An 18,927-nucleotide genomic window follows, 5' to 3' on the forward strand; every position below is an offset into this window, starting at 1 on the left:
CATGTTTAGTATTTTAAAAAAATTACTTTACAATTTTTTTTAAAGCACACTATGGTATATGGGTGTGACACTCATAATAATGACAACAACCATTATCATAATCAGGAAGCCGTAATAATCTTATGTAATATCTAAATATTATTGTCCCGGCTTCACAGTCAGGTGGTTGGTTTTTAGCAGAATCCTATTACACAGGAATAACAGGAAATAATGAGTTTTAGGAATTTGGGTGGATCTCCAGGTGGCACAGAGCTGGCGTTGCAGTCAGGGCTGGACTGGGAATAATAACCAGCCCTGGAAAAAAATGTCATACCAGCCCCAGAGCATTATTATACCAGCCCAACAGCATAACGACATTATTTTCTTGTTCATAAAAGGGAAAACCATACATTTTAAAGCACATTTGAAGAGTGTATTATATATAGATAAGACAGATATGAAAACACAGAGGGCTAGGGATATATAAGAGAAAATTCCAGTTAAAAGTGGTAAAAGTGTAGCAATCATCAAGGGGGACCCCAGGGACTCTGTGAATGTGTGTGTGGGGGGGGGAACTGTGGCTCTGGTGACCAGAGACCACTTTCCGCAGAAAGAATACACTAAGGTAAAAGGTGGCTGATTTAAGGGGGAAACCTTTATGTCAGTGCCCTCTTACATTATTGTATTCACTTCCCCCCTTACATCACAGACCCCCCTCAGACTGGCTTGGCGGCGCTGATGCTGTCCTCCTCTGAGATGCAAGAGATCAATGCAGCCTCACCAGTGCCCATAAAATGCAGCCTCATCAGTGCCCATAAAATGCAGTCTCACCAGTGCCTATCAAATGAAACCTACCAGTGCCCCATCAAATGCAACGTACCAGTGCCCACCAAATGCAGCTTATCGGTGCCCACCAAAAACAGCCCACCTGTGCAGTGCCCACCAAATGCAGCCAACCTGTGCAATGTCAACCAAATGCAACCCACCAGTGCAATGCCCACCAAATGCAGCCCACATGTGCAGTACCCACCAAATGCAGCCCACATGTGCAGTGCCCACCAAATGCAGCCCACATGTGCAGTGCCCACCAAATGCAGCCCACATGTGCAGTGCCCACCAAATGCAGCCCACATGTGCAGTGCCCACCAAATGCAGCCCACCTGTACAGTGCCCACCAAATGCAGCCCACCTGTACAGTGCCCACCAGTGCATGCCCACCAAATGCAGCCTACCAGTGCAATGCCCACCAAATACAGCCCACCTGTGCAGTGCCCACCAATGCAATTCCCACCAAATGCAGCCCACCAACCCAGCCCACCTGTGCAGAGCCCACTAAATGCAGCCCACCAAATGCAGCCCACCAGTGCAATTCCAACCAAATGCAGCCCACCTGTACAGTGCCCACCCAATGCGGCCCACCAGTGCAATTCCCACTAAATGCACCCCACCAGATGCAGCCCACCACCTGTACAGTGCCCACCAAATGCAGCCCACCAAATGCAGTCCACCAAATGCAGTCCACCAGATGCAGTCCACCAGATGCAGCCCACCTGTGCCATTCCCACTAAATGCAGCCCACCTGTACAGTGCCCACCCAATGCAGTCCACCAGTGCAATTCCCACAAGATGCAGCCCACCAAATGCAGCCAACCTGTACAATGCCCACCACATACAGCCCACCAGAGGCAGCACACAAAATGCAGCCCACCAGATGCAAAACTATAAATGCAGCCCACCAGGTGCAGCCCACCAGGTGCAGCACATCAAATGCAGCACATCAAATGCCAAACACCAAATGCAGCCCACTAAATGCAGCCCACCTGTACAGTGCCCACTAAATGCAGCCCACCTGTACAGTGCCCACCCAATGCAGCCCACCAGATGCAGCTCACCTGTACAGCCCACCAGATGCAAAACTGTAAATGCAACCCACAAGATACAGAACACAAAATGCAGCCCACTAGATGCAGCCCACCTCTGCAGTACCCACCAAATGCAGTGCCTATAAGTGCAGTGCCCACCAGTACCTGGATCACGATCTCCTGTGTCATGGAGCTTGGATGTAAATTGCCTGCCTGGGCGGCCGCTGTAGGGATGGCCCGCCTCCTGTGACACATGTCACACTGTTGCAATGCCTCATTGGATCAGTGCAACGGTGAGAGAGAGAGAGAGAGGGGGTGCAACGGTGAGAGAGGGGTGCCATGGTAAGAGAGGGGTGCAACGGTAAGAGAGGGTGCAACGGTGAGAGAGAGAAAGAGAGGGGTGCAACGGTGAGAGAGGGGTGCAACTGTGAGAGATGGGTGCAACGGTGAGAGAGAGAGAGGGGGTGCAACGGTGAGAGAGAGAGAGGGGGTGCAACTGTGAGAGAGAAGGGGGTGCAACTGTGAGAGAGAGTGCAATGGTGAGAGAGAGAGAGGGTGCAACGGTGAGGAAGAGAGAGAGGGGCAGCAAAGGTGACAGAGAGAGAGGGGGGGTGCACCATGCAATGGTGAGAGAGATTATACAGATTACAATTTGCAGGGGCAGCACAGGTGAGTTTCTCACCATTGAACAGTGCACCCCCCTCCCCATCTCTGTCACCTTTGCTACCCCTGCAAGCCACTGCTTTGTATTTGACTGACAGCCAGGCAAAAGTGGCCACAGGGCACTGAGTGCAGGCGGCCTACCGGGAATTTTTACCGGTATCCCGGTAGGCCAGTCCGGCCCTGGTTGCAGTTACATAATAAAATCAGGTCAGACATGGAGCCCGATCATATCTCCTTTTGGGTTTGGAAAATATTTTCACTGTCCCAAATTGGGCTGTTATATGCAGAGAGCAGCTTGGTACTGTGTGCCTGAACCACAGACATATCTCTGCAGGATGATAGAGAGGCAATGCTGAAAAGCACTAACATACCATGGATTCATATGCAGCTGCAGAAATTACACCCGTACCACCCTAGGGCAAAGAATAGAATATTTATAGGGAGGTGAGTCTCAAAAATCTCTCTGTGAATGATCTTGTGGTTGTAAAGGCTCAAGGTTTTTTACCTCCATACATTTCATGCATGAAGGTAAAAAACCTTCAGTGTGCAGCTCCCCCTAGCCCCCCCTAACCTTCAGTGTGCAGCTCCCTGTAGCCCCCCCCCCCTGCTTGCTATGGGGGCACTTAGCAGGAGGATTGGGCTAGGAGCACCATTGGGAGGGGGGGGCAAAGAAGAGGAGGATTGGGGCTGCTCTGTGCAAAACCACTGCACAAAGTAGGAAAAGTGTTAAACCACTTTGGGTTGCCCTGATTATCAATGTCCATGTCCCTTTAACAAAAGCCATTTATTGGCCTTCTTCTTCTCTCCCAGGCTGTCAGCGTGACAAAAGGAATGCCGATAACTGACTTGTGTTTACATCCGTGATCAGCTGTCATTGGACACACGTGTGATCGGCCCTTTACCCCGATCAGTGTTCAGCTCCTAAGGACACAGTGATCACAGAGCAACACCATGCACGGTCAGCAGGGGGCACACCAGCAGAGCGATTATGGGAAGATGTCCATGGGTGATCTCCCGGCAAGGTAAGCTTTCGCTGTATTCGTTTTTCAGCTATAACGCAGGCGGGGAGTGGTCCATAATGAATGCCACCACAAGCGCAACACAAGGTTCTCATGCGTTTCATGGACGTTCGAGAAAAACGGAATGCTTAGATGTGTGCAGGCAGTGTGAATGGGCCCTAAAATGTCCGTTCCTTCAGGGTATGTTTACAAGTTGTGCCTGTCAGAAATGTGTGTAAAATCAAGCACTTTCCCCATATGCACAGTGTCCCTTTAGCCCTTGTGCACATTGGTGTGGCTTTAAAATCGCGCTAAAGTAGTACTACTTCAGCGCAATTTCGAAGCCGCAGATCAGTGCGATTTATAATTTTTTTCACAATTCTGCCACAATAGAGCTTTCTTTTGGTGGTATTTAATCACCACTGGGTTTTATTTTTTGCAAAAAAAATTTTTTTTTAATAAAAAAAGTTCTTATCAATGATGGGCACTGATGAGGCGGCACTGTTGTGCACTGATGATGCTGCACTGATGGTTTTATAATTTATAATTTTTTTCACACAAATAGAACTTTCTTTTGGTGGTATTTAATCACCACTGGGTTTTATTTATTGATAAAAAAAAATTGAAATAAAAAAAGTTCTTATCAATAATGGGCACTAATGAGGCGGCACTGTTGTGCACTGATGAGGCTGCACGAATGGGCACTGATGAGGTGGCACTGTTGCTGCACTGATGGGTTTTATCATTTATTTCACACAAATAGAACTTTCTTTTGGATGAATTTAATCCAAAATAAAAAAAAGTTTTGTCAGAAAATATTGTAAATAAGAATTTTTTTATTTTACTTCTTTACTAATGTGTGCTGATGAGGCTGCACTGAAGAGACGGCACTGATTGATGGCACTGATAGGCAGCACTTATGGGTGGCACTGATGAGCAGGCACTGAAAGACTGGCGCTGCTGTCAATCACATCAAATGACGAGGGGCGAGGCCGAGGGATATAGCGAGCGGCTATGGCCTCACGCTGTATCACGGGAGCGCGCCCGCAAGGACTCCACACTATGTGAGGGAGCTCGCATTAATGTGTGGAGTTCTTGCGGGGAGGACCAGAGACAGCCGCCGAAGGGCCCCAGAAGACGTGGATCGGGACCACTCTGTGCAAAACGAGCTGCACAGTGGAGGTAAGTATAACATGTTTGTTATTTAAAAAAAAAAAAAATCCTTACAACCGCTTAAACGATGGGTACAAATTGGCATCACTGATGGGCACTGACTGACATCACTGCTGGGCTCTGTTGGGGCTGCACTGATAATCAGGGCACTGATTATCTGTACAGATCTCCCCTGTGAGGAGATGCCGCTAATCTCTTCTGATCCTCTCCTCTAACTCTGTCAGTGTGAGGCCAGAACAGCCGATAAACAGCATTTCTGTGTTTATATGTGATTGGCTGTGATTAGACACAGCTGATCACATGGGTAAAGAGCTGCGTCATTGGCTCCTTACCTAGATCAGGGTTGTGCTGTTTCCCAGGGACATGGCACTCCCCTCGGGCGCGCAACTGCGGTTAGACATTATATGACGTCATCCCAGAACAAGAGAGGATCCAGTCTATACAGCGGGAGGGAGGTGGTTAAATACCACCAAAAGAAAGCCTTCCTGTCTCAAAAAAATGATAACCATTTTGTTTGGGTACAGTGTTACACGACCGCGCAATTTTCATTCAAAGTGTGGTAGCGCTGAAAGCTGAAAATTGGCCTGGGCAGGAAAGGGATGAAAGTGCCTGGTAGGCAAGTGGTTAAAAAGTGCTGTAAACCCGGCAGTAGAAGGGTTACGTATTTCTCTACATGCTGTCCATGGGGTCCGCAGCTAAGGGCTTTTCAGGCGACTGGCCTAGTTCAGACAATCGCTCTTTGTCTCCATTGTCCCCATGGAGTGACGCTTTAAGGTGGCACACTGAGAAGGAGGCGGAGCTCCGGAATTTCACACCGCGTGTTTCCCCAGTAACCCCATTGATGAGAGCCAGCCAGGACACTGGACAAAAGGGGGCCAATTAAGAATACGGTTTTAATATGAACCAGAAGAGATTAGGATTATGAGACTCTGGCAGAACACTGTGGACATGAGAGTTAGTAAACTTGTATTAATCCCCCCCAAATATAACCGAACTACAAATCCCAGCATACCGCCATCCCAGCAACAAGCCCTGCTTTAATGCTCTAACCCGCCAATTAGAAATAGTTCTGACTGCTCCTAAAACCAAAAATCCCCCTTTGTTAGGTGTAAAGCAATAGTCAATCAGGTGCTGTCTGTAAATGGGCTGCTAAGGAGCATGCTGACATACCTCCCGACTGTCCCTGATTTAGGCCTCATTCACACGGGGGGGTATTAATCTGTACCCCATGGGAGGGCCATGTTTACTAGAATGGGGATGCACAGATGTTCCCAGCATCCCGTGTAGGCAGTCCCATTGCTGTCAACTGGGGTGCAGTGACTGTACCCAAATTGACATCTGTGTGGGTGCTGATGCACGGCCCCGAACGCACCCAGGGTGCGTCCGCGCAACATGGATGTCCTTTTTGGGGTTAACGCAGCTCCCACACAGGGTACAGATTCATACACCCCGTGTGTGAGGCCTTGGACTTCTCCATGAAGGACCTCACTGGCGGGAAGAGTTCTCATTTCTCCAGCAGAGAAAGCCTAAAGAAAGCTGAAAAGACTTCTCCCAACTCTGAAGACAAAAAGAGTTCCAACCTCCACTTATAGCCGGTCCAACACACGCCTCAAAAACATACCGGACTCCAACCTCCCCTCATAGCCGGTCCAACACACGCCTCAAAAACATACCGGCCTTCACTTGTATCCAGTCAAACACATGCCTCAAAAACATACCGGCCTTCAATCTTCACTTATATCCAGTCCAACACACGCCTCAAAAACATACCGGCCTTCAACCTTCACTTATATCCAGTCCAACACACGCCTCAAAAACATACCGGCCTTCAACCTTCACTTATATCCAGTCCAACACACACCTCAAAAACATACTGGCCTTCAACCTTCACTTATATCCAGTCCAACACACGCCTCAAAAACATACCGGCCTTCAACCTTCACTTATATCCAGTCCAACACACGCCTCAAAAACATACTGGCCTTCAACCTTCACTTATATCCAGTCCAACACACGCCTCAAAAACATACCGGCCTTCAACCTCCTCTCATAGCCGGTCCAACACACGCCTTTAAAACATACTGGCCTCCAAACTTCACAACATAATCAATAATTTTATGTCGATCGACAATACATAGATCAAACATGTCACCTGTAAAAACTTGCTTGAGATGTTGGTGGTAAACAGCCTGCTAGGCCCGGGGGGGAACCAAACCAAGTCCTCCAAAAGCTACCTCATATCCAAAAGTTGCCAAGAGTGTAAATGTAGACATTATACTTTAAGGTTAATCAAAAATATCACATTCTAAAGGGAAAGGTGGAACAAGGGGAGGGGGAGTATGGAAGGGGCAGAGAGGGAGGAAAGTAGGGGGGATGGAAAGTTGCGGGTAAGGAAGGGGTGTGGCGGTTCCCCCAAACCCTCACCCCCTTCTTCCTCGAACCTTTCCTTCTCCCCCCTTTCCTCCCTCTTCCATACTCCCCCTTTGTTCTACCTTTCCCTTTAGAGTGTTATATTTTTGATTAACCTTAAAGCTTAATGTCTACATTTACACTCTTGGCAACTTTTAGAGCGCTTGGTTCGGTTCCCCTCGGGCCTAGCAGATTGTTTACTACCAACATCTCAGACACTTTTTTTTTACAGGTGATTATGTTTGGGCAATGTATTGTCGAACCTTAAAGCTTCTGCAGAAGCTGCAGAAAGGTAAATAGAGGGCTGATGGGAAGACCCTCCAGTTACTGAAGTGGCAGCCACCACCAGTGTAGGGACCTGTGTTGGTACAGCTGTACCTGGCCCCTGGGAGAGTCCCTCAAACTTTTTGTTGAGTCTTCTTCTAGGAACAGCCAATTGTCTTGTTTGTCCAGCCACATTGATAGTTGGTGATTCAGAAGCTGCTTATGAGAATATTTCAAGAGATTGATGACGTAGTGGATTCCTGTCATGATGGCTTGAAATGAAGATCCTCTCCCTCATATTCACTAGCAAATCGTCCTCTTCTCATCACCTAGTTTAACTTTTCTTCCAACACTGGCCATCTTCAACCCCATGAAAGCTGCACCTTTCCTATTTAAGTGCAATCTGACACTACTATAAAGATGGTAACGGCCTGAAAAGTCAGTCCAGTTCGCCATGAAGCCAAACCCCTCCTCCCTGCACCAGTTCCTCAGCCACTTATTAAGTACCATAAGCTCTTGTTGTCTCTGTGGTGTGGCTCAAGGTACAGGCAGTATTTCAGAAAATATTGCCTTGGGGGACCTTTTCTTCAATATGGCCCCCAAGTCCCTGAAATAATTTTGTAGGGCGCTCCATCTTTCTCTAACTTTGTCATTGGTACCGATATATACCATGACAGCTGGGTCCTCTCCAGCGCCATCCAATAATCTGTCCATGCAATCTGCAATGTTCCAAACCCGAGCACCCGGTAAACAACATACTGTTTGGCGATAATGGTCTTTGTGACAGATTGCCCTCTGTATTCTTCCAATAACTGAATCACCTACCACTAGTATGTGCCTATCCTTTCTGGTAACCTTGCCCCCATCTTCGTCACATCCTGGTGGAGTCTCTGTGTGAAAGTCACATGCTGGTGAATGCTTTACGCGATTGTCACATTCTGGAGGGGTCTCATTGTGAACGTCACATTCTGGAGGAGACTCATTGTGAATGTCACATTCTGGAGTAGTCTCGTTGTAAATGTCACATTCTGGAGTAGTCTCGTTGTGAATGTCACACTCTGGCGTAGTCTCGTTGTGAATGTCACACTCTGGCGTAGTCTTGTTGTGAATGTCACACTCTGGAGTAGTCTCGTTGTGAATGTCACACTCTGGAGTAGTCTTGTTGTGAATGTCACACTCTGGAGTAGTCTCGTTGTGAATGTCACACTCTGGAGTAGTCTCGTTGTGAATGTCACACTCTGGAGTAGTCTCGTTGTGAATGTCACACTCTGGAGTAGTCTCGTTGTGAACGTCACATTCTGGAGGAGTCTCAGTGGTAACGCCACAATCTGCGGTTCCAATATGTACAATGACAGCTGGGTCCTCCCCAGCCGCATCCAACAATCCATCCATCCGATGTCCCAAACTCGTGCACCCAGGAAACAATATACTGTTCGTCAATCACCGTCATTCTGACAGATTGCCCTCTCTGTCCCTCTAATGACAGAATCCCCTACCACCAAGATCTGCCTATCCTTTTCTGTAAGCTTGCCCTCATCTTCATGGGAGGAGATCTTCCCATGGCTGTCCTGTTTTTTTGGTGAGTTCCCAACATGTACGTCACATTGTGCTGGAGTCTCAACATGAATGACATTCAGGTGGTGTCTCCATGTAAACATCACATGTTGGTGTAGTCTCTGTGTGAACTACACATGTTAGTGGAGTCTCCATGTCAACGACACATGCTGGTGAAGTTTCTGTGTGAACCTCACATGCTGGTGAAGTTTCTGTGTGAACCTCACATGCTGGTGAAGTCTCTGTGTGAACCTCACATGCTGGTGAAGTCTCTGTGTGAACCTCACATGCTGGTGAGGTCTCTGTGTGAACCTCACATGCTGGTGAAGTCTCTGTGTGAACGTCACATGCTGGTGAAGTCTCTGTGTGAACGTCACATGCTGGTGAAGTCTCTGTTTGAACGTCACATGCTGGTGAAGTCTCCGTTTGAACGTCACATGCTGGTGAAGACTCCGTTTGAAAAAAATGTAAAGTCCATCATCAATCACGTCATGGTAATAACCATTTGTAACAATGCACGCCCCCCGCTCGCCCCTGACGCCAACGCACGTGCCCGGTGGTCGCGATCACCGCCGGGCACCCGCAATCGATCGTTACAGAGTGAGAGTTTACACACACAACTCCCGGTCCTGTCAGGAGGAGAAATGCTTGATTGTCTGTTCATACAATGTATAAACAGCGATCAGTCATTTCCCCTAGTCAGTCCCACCCCCCTTCAGTTAGAACACACCCAGGGAACATACTTAACCCCTTCCTCGCCCCCTAGTGTTAACCCCTTCCCTGCCAGTGTCATTTTTATAGTAATCCAATGCATTTTTATAGCACTGATCGCTATAAAAATGCCAATGGTCCCAAAAATGTGTCAAAAGTGTCCTGAGTGTCCGTCATAATGTCGCAGTACCGATAAAAATTGCTGATCGCCGCCATTACTAGTAAAAAAAAAATATTAATAATAATGCCATAAAACTATCCCCTATTTTGTAAACGCTATAACTTTTGCGCAAACCAATCAATAAACGCTTATTGCGATTTTTTTTATAGAAAAATATGTAGACGAATACGTATCGGCCTAAACTGAGGAAAAAAATTGTTTTTTATATATTTTTGGGGATATTTATTATAGCAAAAAGTTAAAAAATATATATTTTTTTCAAAATTGTCGCTCTATTTTTGTTTATAGCACAAAAAATAAAAATCGCAGAGGTGATAAAATACCACCAAAAGAAAGCTCTATTTGTGGGAAAATAAAGGGTGCCAATTTTGTTTGGGAGCCACGTTGCACGACCGCGCAATTGTCAGTTAAAGCGACGCAGTGCCGAATCGCAAAAAGTGGCCTGGTCTTTGACCAGCAATGTGGTCCAGGGCTGAAGTGGTTAAAGACACCACAACCCAAAAGATGGGGATACGTACCCCCTGTTCAGGACCCATCCCTGGCCTCCTGTACAATCTAATCAGTTGTATCTGACTCTTGGCGAGTCTTTACTCCCTTCTTAACCAGGCCTTTTTTTTTTTTTTGCTACTCGGCACTGCACTATTTTAACTGAGAATTGCGCGGTCATGCAATGCTGTACCCAAACTTCATTTATGTAATTGTTTATGTAATTTCTTTCGGTGGTAATTGATCACCACTGTTTTTTTTAGATATATAAATTAAAAAAAAACACCAAATATCAAGAAAATTATGTAGCAAGGTCATTTACCTCTTTTGGTCTAATGAGAACCTCCAAGGCTAAAGATAGCTGACATCCTTCAATATGTGGTGGGTTGTGAGGCATAGTGGGTGCAAAGATGGGGAAAGTCATTGGGCGCCAGACACTTTTTGGATATAAAAGAGATTTTATTTCTTTTGACAGTCCTTTTTATATATTTTGGGGTAAAGAGGGTTAGGGCCAGGACACTCCTAGATAGTTGCAAACTCAATTGGCAGACTCCAAGACTTTCAATAGAACAGCCGTGCAGGGAAAAGCCCCAGAAAAGCGCCACTTCTGCACGTGCAGGATTGCTGTCTCCCATGGTAACAGTCCTTTACCAGTTCCTAACTCAAACGTATCAGTTCTTTCAGCTCCACTACAACTGATCCTTGTAGTTCTTCAATACTGACCTTCTGGTCTTTCACTAGACCCACTGATTCACTGACTATGAATCCCTTGAGCTCCTCTAAGGTTTGCAGTGGTATCCCCTCAAGGGTCACCCCCACTTCTCTGCCAGGTCCCTAGCTTGGCACTCCAGATACCCCTCAAGCTTCACCCCCGCTGATCGGCTCAGTTCCTGGCTTGACACACAAGGCTGCTCTGCAAGCATCTCCTCCACTGGTTGGATCCCTGAAGTTTCCCGATTCTCCACCTTGCCCTTTGGTGAGAATAAAAAATAGTGCATACCCGTAAAATTGCAAAAAAAGATGGCACCCAAAATTCTCCATAGGTGACTTTTTAAAAGCCTTTACAGGTTTAGAGTTAACCATTAATTATGGACCTAGAATTATTGTTCTCACTCTGACAACTCTGCAACGATTCCTCACATGTGTAGCGCAATTGATGTTTACATACACATGCTTGCCCTACACTACATTTTTTTTTTTTTACACTTTCAATTTTTTTTTTTTTTGCTTTATTGCTAACAAGCAAGCACAGCTGTGATAACATGGGCAAGTGACAGGTACTCTTTATGGAGACATCAGGGAATTAGACCCCCAGTGTCTACCCTGCCTTTTTGTGCAGCTATTCAAACACAGATTGTGCTTGAATAGCTGCATCCTTGGCTACACCAGACAAGGAATGACAGTTGTTACCCCAGAAGTGACATTAAACACACACCACTTCTGGGGTCATTAGTCGCAAAAGGGATGAGAAATAGATATTCCCCAAGCGTGGAGACCACCGTCAGGAGGGGGGTTGGTGCACACTTTGAGAAGCCCATAAACATGTTAGAGCGGCTCTAAATCCACTTTTACCGAAAAGCCCTTGCCCGACTCATCCACACTTTGTGATTCGGAATTATGGGCAGAATTGGCGTTATTCTGCCCAGGATTCCACATCGAATGGCAATTCCTGCACAATGCATTATCCTTTAACCACTTGGGATCCGCGCTATGGACAAAAGACGTCCACAGCGCGGCTCTCAAGTGCCGACTGGACGTCTTTAGACGTTCTGTTGTTGTCATTCCCCATGCGCGCCACTGGGGGGCGCGCAGCGGGGAAACAACGTGCCCGGCGCATCGCTCGGGAGCCGATGCGTGTGCCTGGCGGTCGCAATGTCCGCCGGGTACATGCGATCGGCGGGAACACAGCAGGGACGTGGAGCTCTGTGTGTAAACACAGAGCTCCACGTGCTGTCAGGGAGAGAGGAGACCGATCTGTGTCCCTTTACATAGGGACACAGCATCGGTCACCTCCCCCAGTCAGTCCCCTCCCCCCACACAGTTAGAACACACCTAGGCTACACATTTAACCCCTTCCTCACCCCCTAGTGTTAACCCCTTCCCTGCCAGTCACATTTATACAGTAATTATTGCATTTTTATAGCACTGATCGCTGTATAAATGTTGAATGGTCCCAAAATTGTGTCAAAACTGTCCGATACGTCCGCCGCAATATCGCAGGTCTCACAAAAAAATCGCAGATCGCCGCCATTACTAGTAAAAAAAAACAAAAAATCATAAATCTATCCCCTATTTTGTAGGCGCTACAACTTTTGCGCAAACCAATCGATAAACGCTTATTTCGATTTTTTTTAACAAAAATATGTAGAAGAATACGTATCGGCCTAAACTGATGGACATTTTATTTATTTTTTTTAAATTGGGATATTATCATAACAAGAAGTAAAAAATATTGTGTTTTTTAAAAAAAAAATCTGTCTTTTTATGTTTATAGCGCAAAAAATAAAAATCGCAGAGATGATCAAATACCACCAAAAGAAAGCTCTATTTGTGGGGAGAAAATGATAAAAATATAATTTGGGTACCGTGTTGTATGACTGCGCAATTGTCATTCAAAATGCGTCAGGGCTGAAAGCTGAAAATTGGTCTGGGCACGAAGGGGGTTTAAGTGCCCAGTAATGAAGTGGTTAATGACACCCAGGGCCGGTGACAAGGGGTGGGCAGGAGGGACGGCTGCCCTGGGCACAATGGTTTATGGCAGGGATGGGGTGCCCTGACCCTAACCCTAAGGGAAGGGAGGCGCAGTCTGGCATCTTTGTCCTGAGCACTGGATGACCTTTACCCGGTACTGATGGCACCCCGAATGCGATGTGATTCTACTGCAGAAGTCGCGCAACAGGATCGCACGGCAATCACGGCAAGCTGGGCCTTCACAAATCACGAGAAGCTTGCTGCTCGAAAAAGGAACAGGAGCAGGAACTTCTTTTTAGGTGACAAATGCACTTAAGGCGGCCCATTCAAGTAAATGGGCTGGCCCTCTGCGACATGCAATATCACATGCAAATCGCTCAAACAAAATTATGAGTGGGAACGCTCTAGCGGCAGCCACAAACTTTATTTAGCCACTTGCCGTTTCTAAACGTACGTTGGTAGACAAGAGATTAAATCTATTAAAGTGGAAAAGGGGCAAATCTCGGCCATGAAGAGTGTCGGAATTGGGCAGGGGGCAGGCAGAACAACACCAATTTTTTATTTTTGCTGCTCCGGACAGCCGCCGTTTTCCATACTGCACAAGATGCAAAACCTCAGAGGTTTGCATGTTGTTTCTACTGCGACAGACGATTGGGAAACCTTTCCAAGAAAACTTTGGCTGGCTCTTCCGATCGGCCTGCCAACTCCAACACGGCACGTTCCCGTTCCCTTTTATCTTTACTAATGGCCTGAACTGAAAGGATGAGTGTGTTTTTAGGGCTTTGGGTCACATTCACATCCAGCATATTTGACATTTTTTTTGTTTCCGTGGGCTGTCCTATGCGTGACTAACGCGGCAAAGTAGCTCATGGAGCTTTTATATTTCAGTTTGCGCATTTTTTCTCAATGCGTTTGATGTGCTGTTTTTGCACTGTATATTCGTGCTGTATACAACCCTGTATAGCGTTGAGGTGAACTCATCCTTTAGGCCTGGTTCACACCTATGCAGGTTGCAGTTGATACAAATTTTAGGTGCAATTTGTATTTTTTTCGTTTTGAGAAATTGAAAATACATGTTTTTGATCCATTGAAGTCTATGGAACCAAAAACACAACCTGCTGGTCCCTGGCCCTTTCCATAAAATGCACAGATGTGAACTACATCAGGCCTCGACAAAATCCGGGCGCCCGGTCGCAATTGCGACAAGAAATTGTGACCTGGCGCCTGGGGAAGCTTAGGGCTGCAGAAGGCTGCAACGCCGCGGTCTCAATTACCGGCCGGCGCGGGGCACGATTGCGGCGGGCCCACGCCCGCCGGTAATTCAGGCCATGGCTTTGCGGTCTTCACAGAAGGAAGCTGACGCCTGCAGTAGGCCGCAAATCCGCGGCCTCAATTACCGGCCTGCACAGGCCGGTAATTGAGGCCGCGGCTTTGCGGCCTTCACAGAAGAAAGCTGAGGCCTGCAGAAGCCCGCAAAGCCGCAACCTCAATTACCTGCCGGCACGGGCCGGCCGATAATTGAGGCCGCGGCTTTGCGGCCTTCACAGAAGGAAGCTGAGGTCTGCAGAAGGAATCTAGGAGTGCCCATCTTGTGGTGGCCGTTGGCATTACAGGTTACATTACATTACAAGTAGCAAAAAACAGCAGTTCTAATGTGTTTTTTTTACTGTTTTTACTGCCATCTCCTACCCTCTAATTAGAACTCCCAAACATTATATAATTTTTTTATTCTAACACCCTAGAGAATAAAATGGCAGTCCTTGCAATACTTTCTGTGACACCGTATTTGCGCAGCAGTCTTACAAGCGCACTTTGTTGGGGAAAAAATACACTTTTTTTATTTAAAAAATAAGACAACAGTAAAGTTAGCCCAATTTTACCCAACATGTCACGCTTCAAAATTGCGTCCGCTCGTGGAATGGCGACAAACTTTTACCCTTTAAAATCTCCATAGGCGACGTTTAAAAAATTCTACAGGTTGCATGTTTTGAGTTACAGAGGAGGTCTAGTGCTAGAATTATTGCTCTCGCTCTACCAATCGCAGCGATACCTCACATGTGTGGTTTGAATACCGTTTACATATGCGGGCGCTACTCACGTATGCGTTTGCTTCTGCGCGCGAGCTTGGCGGGACGGGGTGAGTTTTTTGGCTTCTAACTTTTTTAGCTGGCTCCTAGATTCCAAGCAAATTTGTCAAACCCTGAACTACATCCATAGGAAACCATGTTAAATGGACTGTACTGTGTTACTGAAAATGCACTAAAAGATGCATAGGTGTGAACCAGGCCTAAAGTTGCTATACATGCACAGTTTTTTTGTTCAGATCACTAGCTGACAGGTGCTTGCATGTACACAAGCGATACTGGGACACTGTATTCTGATGGGCGGACTCCTCACTGTCAGAATACACTGATTAGTGCTGTAGCCGATTGGCTGCAAGCCAGTAATTGAACAAGGTTCTGTCTAACAGGGAGGGCTTTACCCAAACTGAAATTAAGGCCATGCCTGCTCAACTGGACTTGCTCCATCAGGCCCCCTCCACTCCTGTGACTTGTCCCCTTAGCTTTTAGACCCCTTTCACACTGGGGTGTGGGCTGCATTAGCGGTAAAGTGCTGCTAGTTTTACTGCTGTTTAAGCAATGCTTTTCGGACACTAGCGAGGCACCTTTTACTCCCGCTAGCAGCTGAAGAAAGGGTTAAAACTGTTTGTGTTGCGGCACCGCCAATGGGCATGGGGCAGCTGAAAGGCAGTGTATACAGCGCTACCAAACCACCCCAAATATGCTGCTTGCGTGACCTTTTCTAACGTCCTGCATGCTCACCGCCCCAGTGTGAAAGCACTCGGGCTTTCACACTGAGGAGACATTTTTCAGGCACTTTACAGGCACTCAAACGCCTGAAAAATACCCCAGTGTGAAAGGGGTCTTAAAGTGGTTGTAAACCCTTACAACACACTTTATGCTACAGGAAAGCCTATAATAAGGCTTACCTGTAGCTACCCAGGATATCTCCTAAACCTGAACGGTTTAGGGGATAGCCCCCTGTGTCTGCATGTGCCGAAGTCATCGGCACATGCGTGTGCCGTTGCTTCAGTTAGACGTGCCGTTACAGACGGCTTCCGCACACATGCAAGGGGGTGGGACATCATTGCGACTCCGGCCAATCACAGTGCCGGAGTCCGCGATATCCAGAAGTCACTTCGAGAGAGATGTCGCCGCTGGAGGGGGAGAACAAGGACCGCTGTGGGGGCTTCAATCTTAGGTAAGTAATTCATAATGAGCTAGTATGCTATGCATATGTCAGGGAAGAAACCAACATTAATCTTGTTGGTATCGTCGTTTCCCTGAGCGCATGTGCAGTGGAACGACGCTTCGGCGCATGAACGTGCGTACCCCAACCGAATGGCGCGCATGAATGCGCACTAGCACATGCATAACGTGAGCCCCTGGCTGGCCTATAAAAGCTGCTTCCTTCCACAAGCAAATCGCTGGTTTATCTTTCAGCTTCCTGTGAACTTGTCCCTGCTACCTGCCTCTTGATTACCTGTTGTGACCCAGATTGGCCTTGACCTGCTCTGATCTCCTCCTGGACCTGACCCTTGGCTTGCCTTACGGACTCTGCTTCTTGCCTTTTGTGTTTGACCCTCAGCTTGTTCTCGGATCTGCCTTTAGTCTCCTGTGCTTTGACCCTCAGCTTGTTCTCGGATCTGCCTTCAGTCTCCTGTGCCTTGACCCTCAGCCTGTCTTTAGATTTACCTCTGTTCTCCTGTGTTTGACCCTCAGCCTCCCTACAGACTTATCTCTTGTGCTTAACCCTCAGTCTGTTCTGGCCTCTGTATTCCTGTTACCCGTTGGGTCTCGGTACCTGCCAGCTCCTGTATGGCTAAATAGCCCCTCGGTGACCTGCACGCAAGACCTACCCAACCTGCTGGTGGCTTGTGCCTTTTTATGCGATTCACCCTCTGTACCATCTCCAGGGGGTGGAGTGCACTTAGTCACATGTGTAAACCGCTCTCTGTATCTCGGCCTCGATGAGTACCTCTCTGACAGCATACTAGCTCATTATGCCTTTGTCTTGCAGGGTATTTACAGCCACTTTAAGTTAATGGCTGTGGTCACACTCCAGCCTCCCCATCATACCATACTGGGTTAATGTCCCCGTATGGTATGTGATGATGTCAAGGCTTTGGGGTAAGGGAAGAACAATTAGAATCAGGTAAGTGAAAGAGGTTACCCCCTCCCCCTCCCCCCACACACAGCAAGGCTGGACTTTTTTTACTGTCCTGGATTTGGGCTGTATTATTATGATAAGAGTTTCTGATAGGTCAGGAATTCCTGGGACTTATGAGGTGCTACATTAATGTATTACACACATACATTATGAGTTATTAACCACTTCCATACCAGGCACTTACGCACCTTCCCGCCCAAGCCACTTTTCAGCTTTCAGCACTGTCGCAATTTGAATGACAATTGCGCGGTCATGCTACACTGTACCCAATTGAAATTTTTATCATTTTGTTCCCACAAATAGAGCTTTCTTTTGGTGGTATTTGATCACCTCTGCGATTTTTATTTTTTTGCGCAACAACTAAAAAAAGGCCGACATTTTTGAAAAAAAAATAAGTTTTTATTTTTTTTCTGTTATTTTTTTTGTAAATAAGTACGTTTTCTTCTTTAATTATGGGTACTGATATGGCGGCACTGGTGGGCACCGATGAGGTGGCACTGGTGGGCACTGATGGGCACCGATAGGCGGCACTGATGGGCACCGATAGGCGGCGCTGGTATGCTGCACTGATGGGCACTCATAGGCACTCATATGCGGCACTGATGGGCACTCATAGGCACTCATATGCGGCACTGATGGGCACTCATAGGTGGCACTGATGGGAACTCATAGGCGGCACTGATGGGCACTCATAGGCGCACTGGGCACTCTTTGGCAGCACTGATGGGCACTCATGGGCACTTATGGGTGGCACAGATGGGCACTGATAGGTGGGCACTGGGCATAGATGGGCACTAAGAGGTGGCACTGATGGACACTGGGTGGCACTGATGGACACTGGGTGACACTGAGGGGTGGTTCTGATGGCATTGCTGGACACAGTTAGTGCCCATGTTGCCAGTCAGTGCCCATTTGTGGGCACTGATTGGCATAGATTGCATTTAAAACTTTTCTTTTTAATATCTATTTGTGCTCTATTGAGCACTGGGGGGCACTCCCTGGTGGTCCAGTGTGGGGATCCGAGGGGGGGCTGCGCTGATAAACAATCAACGCAAACCCCCCCTGTCAGGAGAGCCGCCGATCGGCTCTCCTCTACTCGCGTCTGTCAGACGCGAGTGAGGAAGAGCCGGTCAACGGCTCTTCCTGTTTACATCGTGATCAGCTGTGATTGGACACGGCTGATCACATGGTAAAGAGCCTCCGCCGGAGGCTCTTTACCGAGATCGGAGATGCAGGGTGTCAGACTGACACCCCGCATCACCGATCGCCGCGCTGCGCCCCGCCATGAAATCCTGCAGGACGTCCATAGACGTCCAGTCAGGATTTCACAACCACTTCCCGGACGTCAATCTCCTATTGACCAGGCGGGAAGTGGTTACAAATAAAAAATGTAACAGGATATAATGTGTATGTGGAATACATTTATGTGACACCTCAGAAGTCCCAGGAATTCCTAACTTGTTGAAGAATGTTACTTTCTCTTTCAGTAAACCTGTCCAAAGTGCAGGGCAGGTTTACAGCACAGAATTGTATAGTGGAAAAGGCAGAGAAGGTCAGAACTCACAGGTCAAAGGTTGCTCTCTGTCTTCTCACTTCTTCAGTCATCCCAATTGGCTGGGAGCTGTGCTGTGTGCTGGACAGGAGGAAAGTGATTGGAGCTGCACTGTGATGACGTCTTCCTGCTCCTCCCACCTGTACTGGAGCTGTGAAAGCCCCGACTCAGCCT

The sequence above is a fragment of the Rana temporaria genome, chromosome 8 (assembly GCF_905171775.1).
Source record: "Rana temporaria chromosome 8, aRanTem1.1, whole genome shotgun sequence".
NCBI lineage: Eukaryota > Metazoa > Chordata > Amphibia > Anura > Ranidae > Rana > Rana temporaria.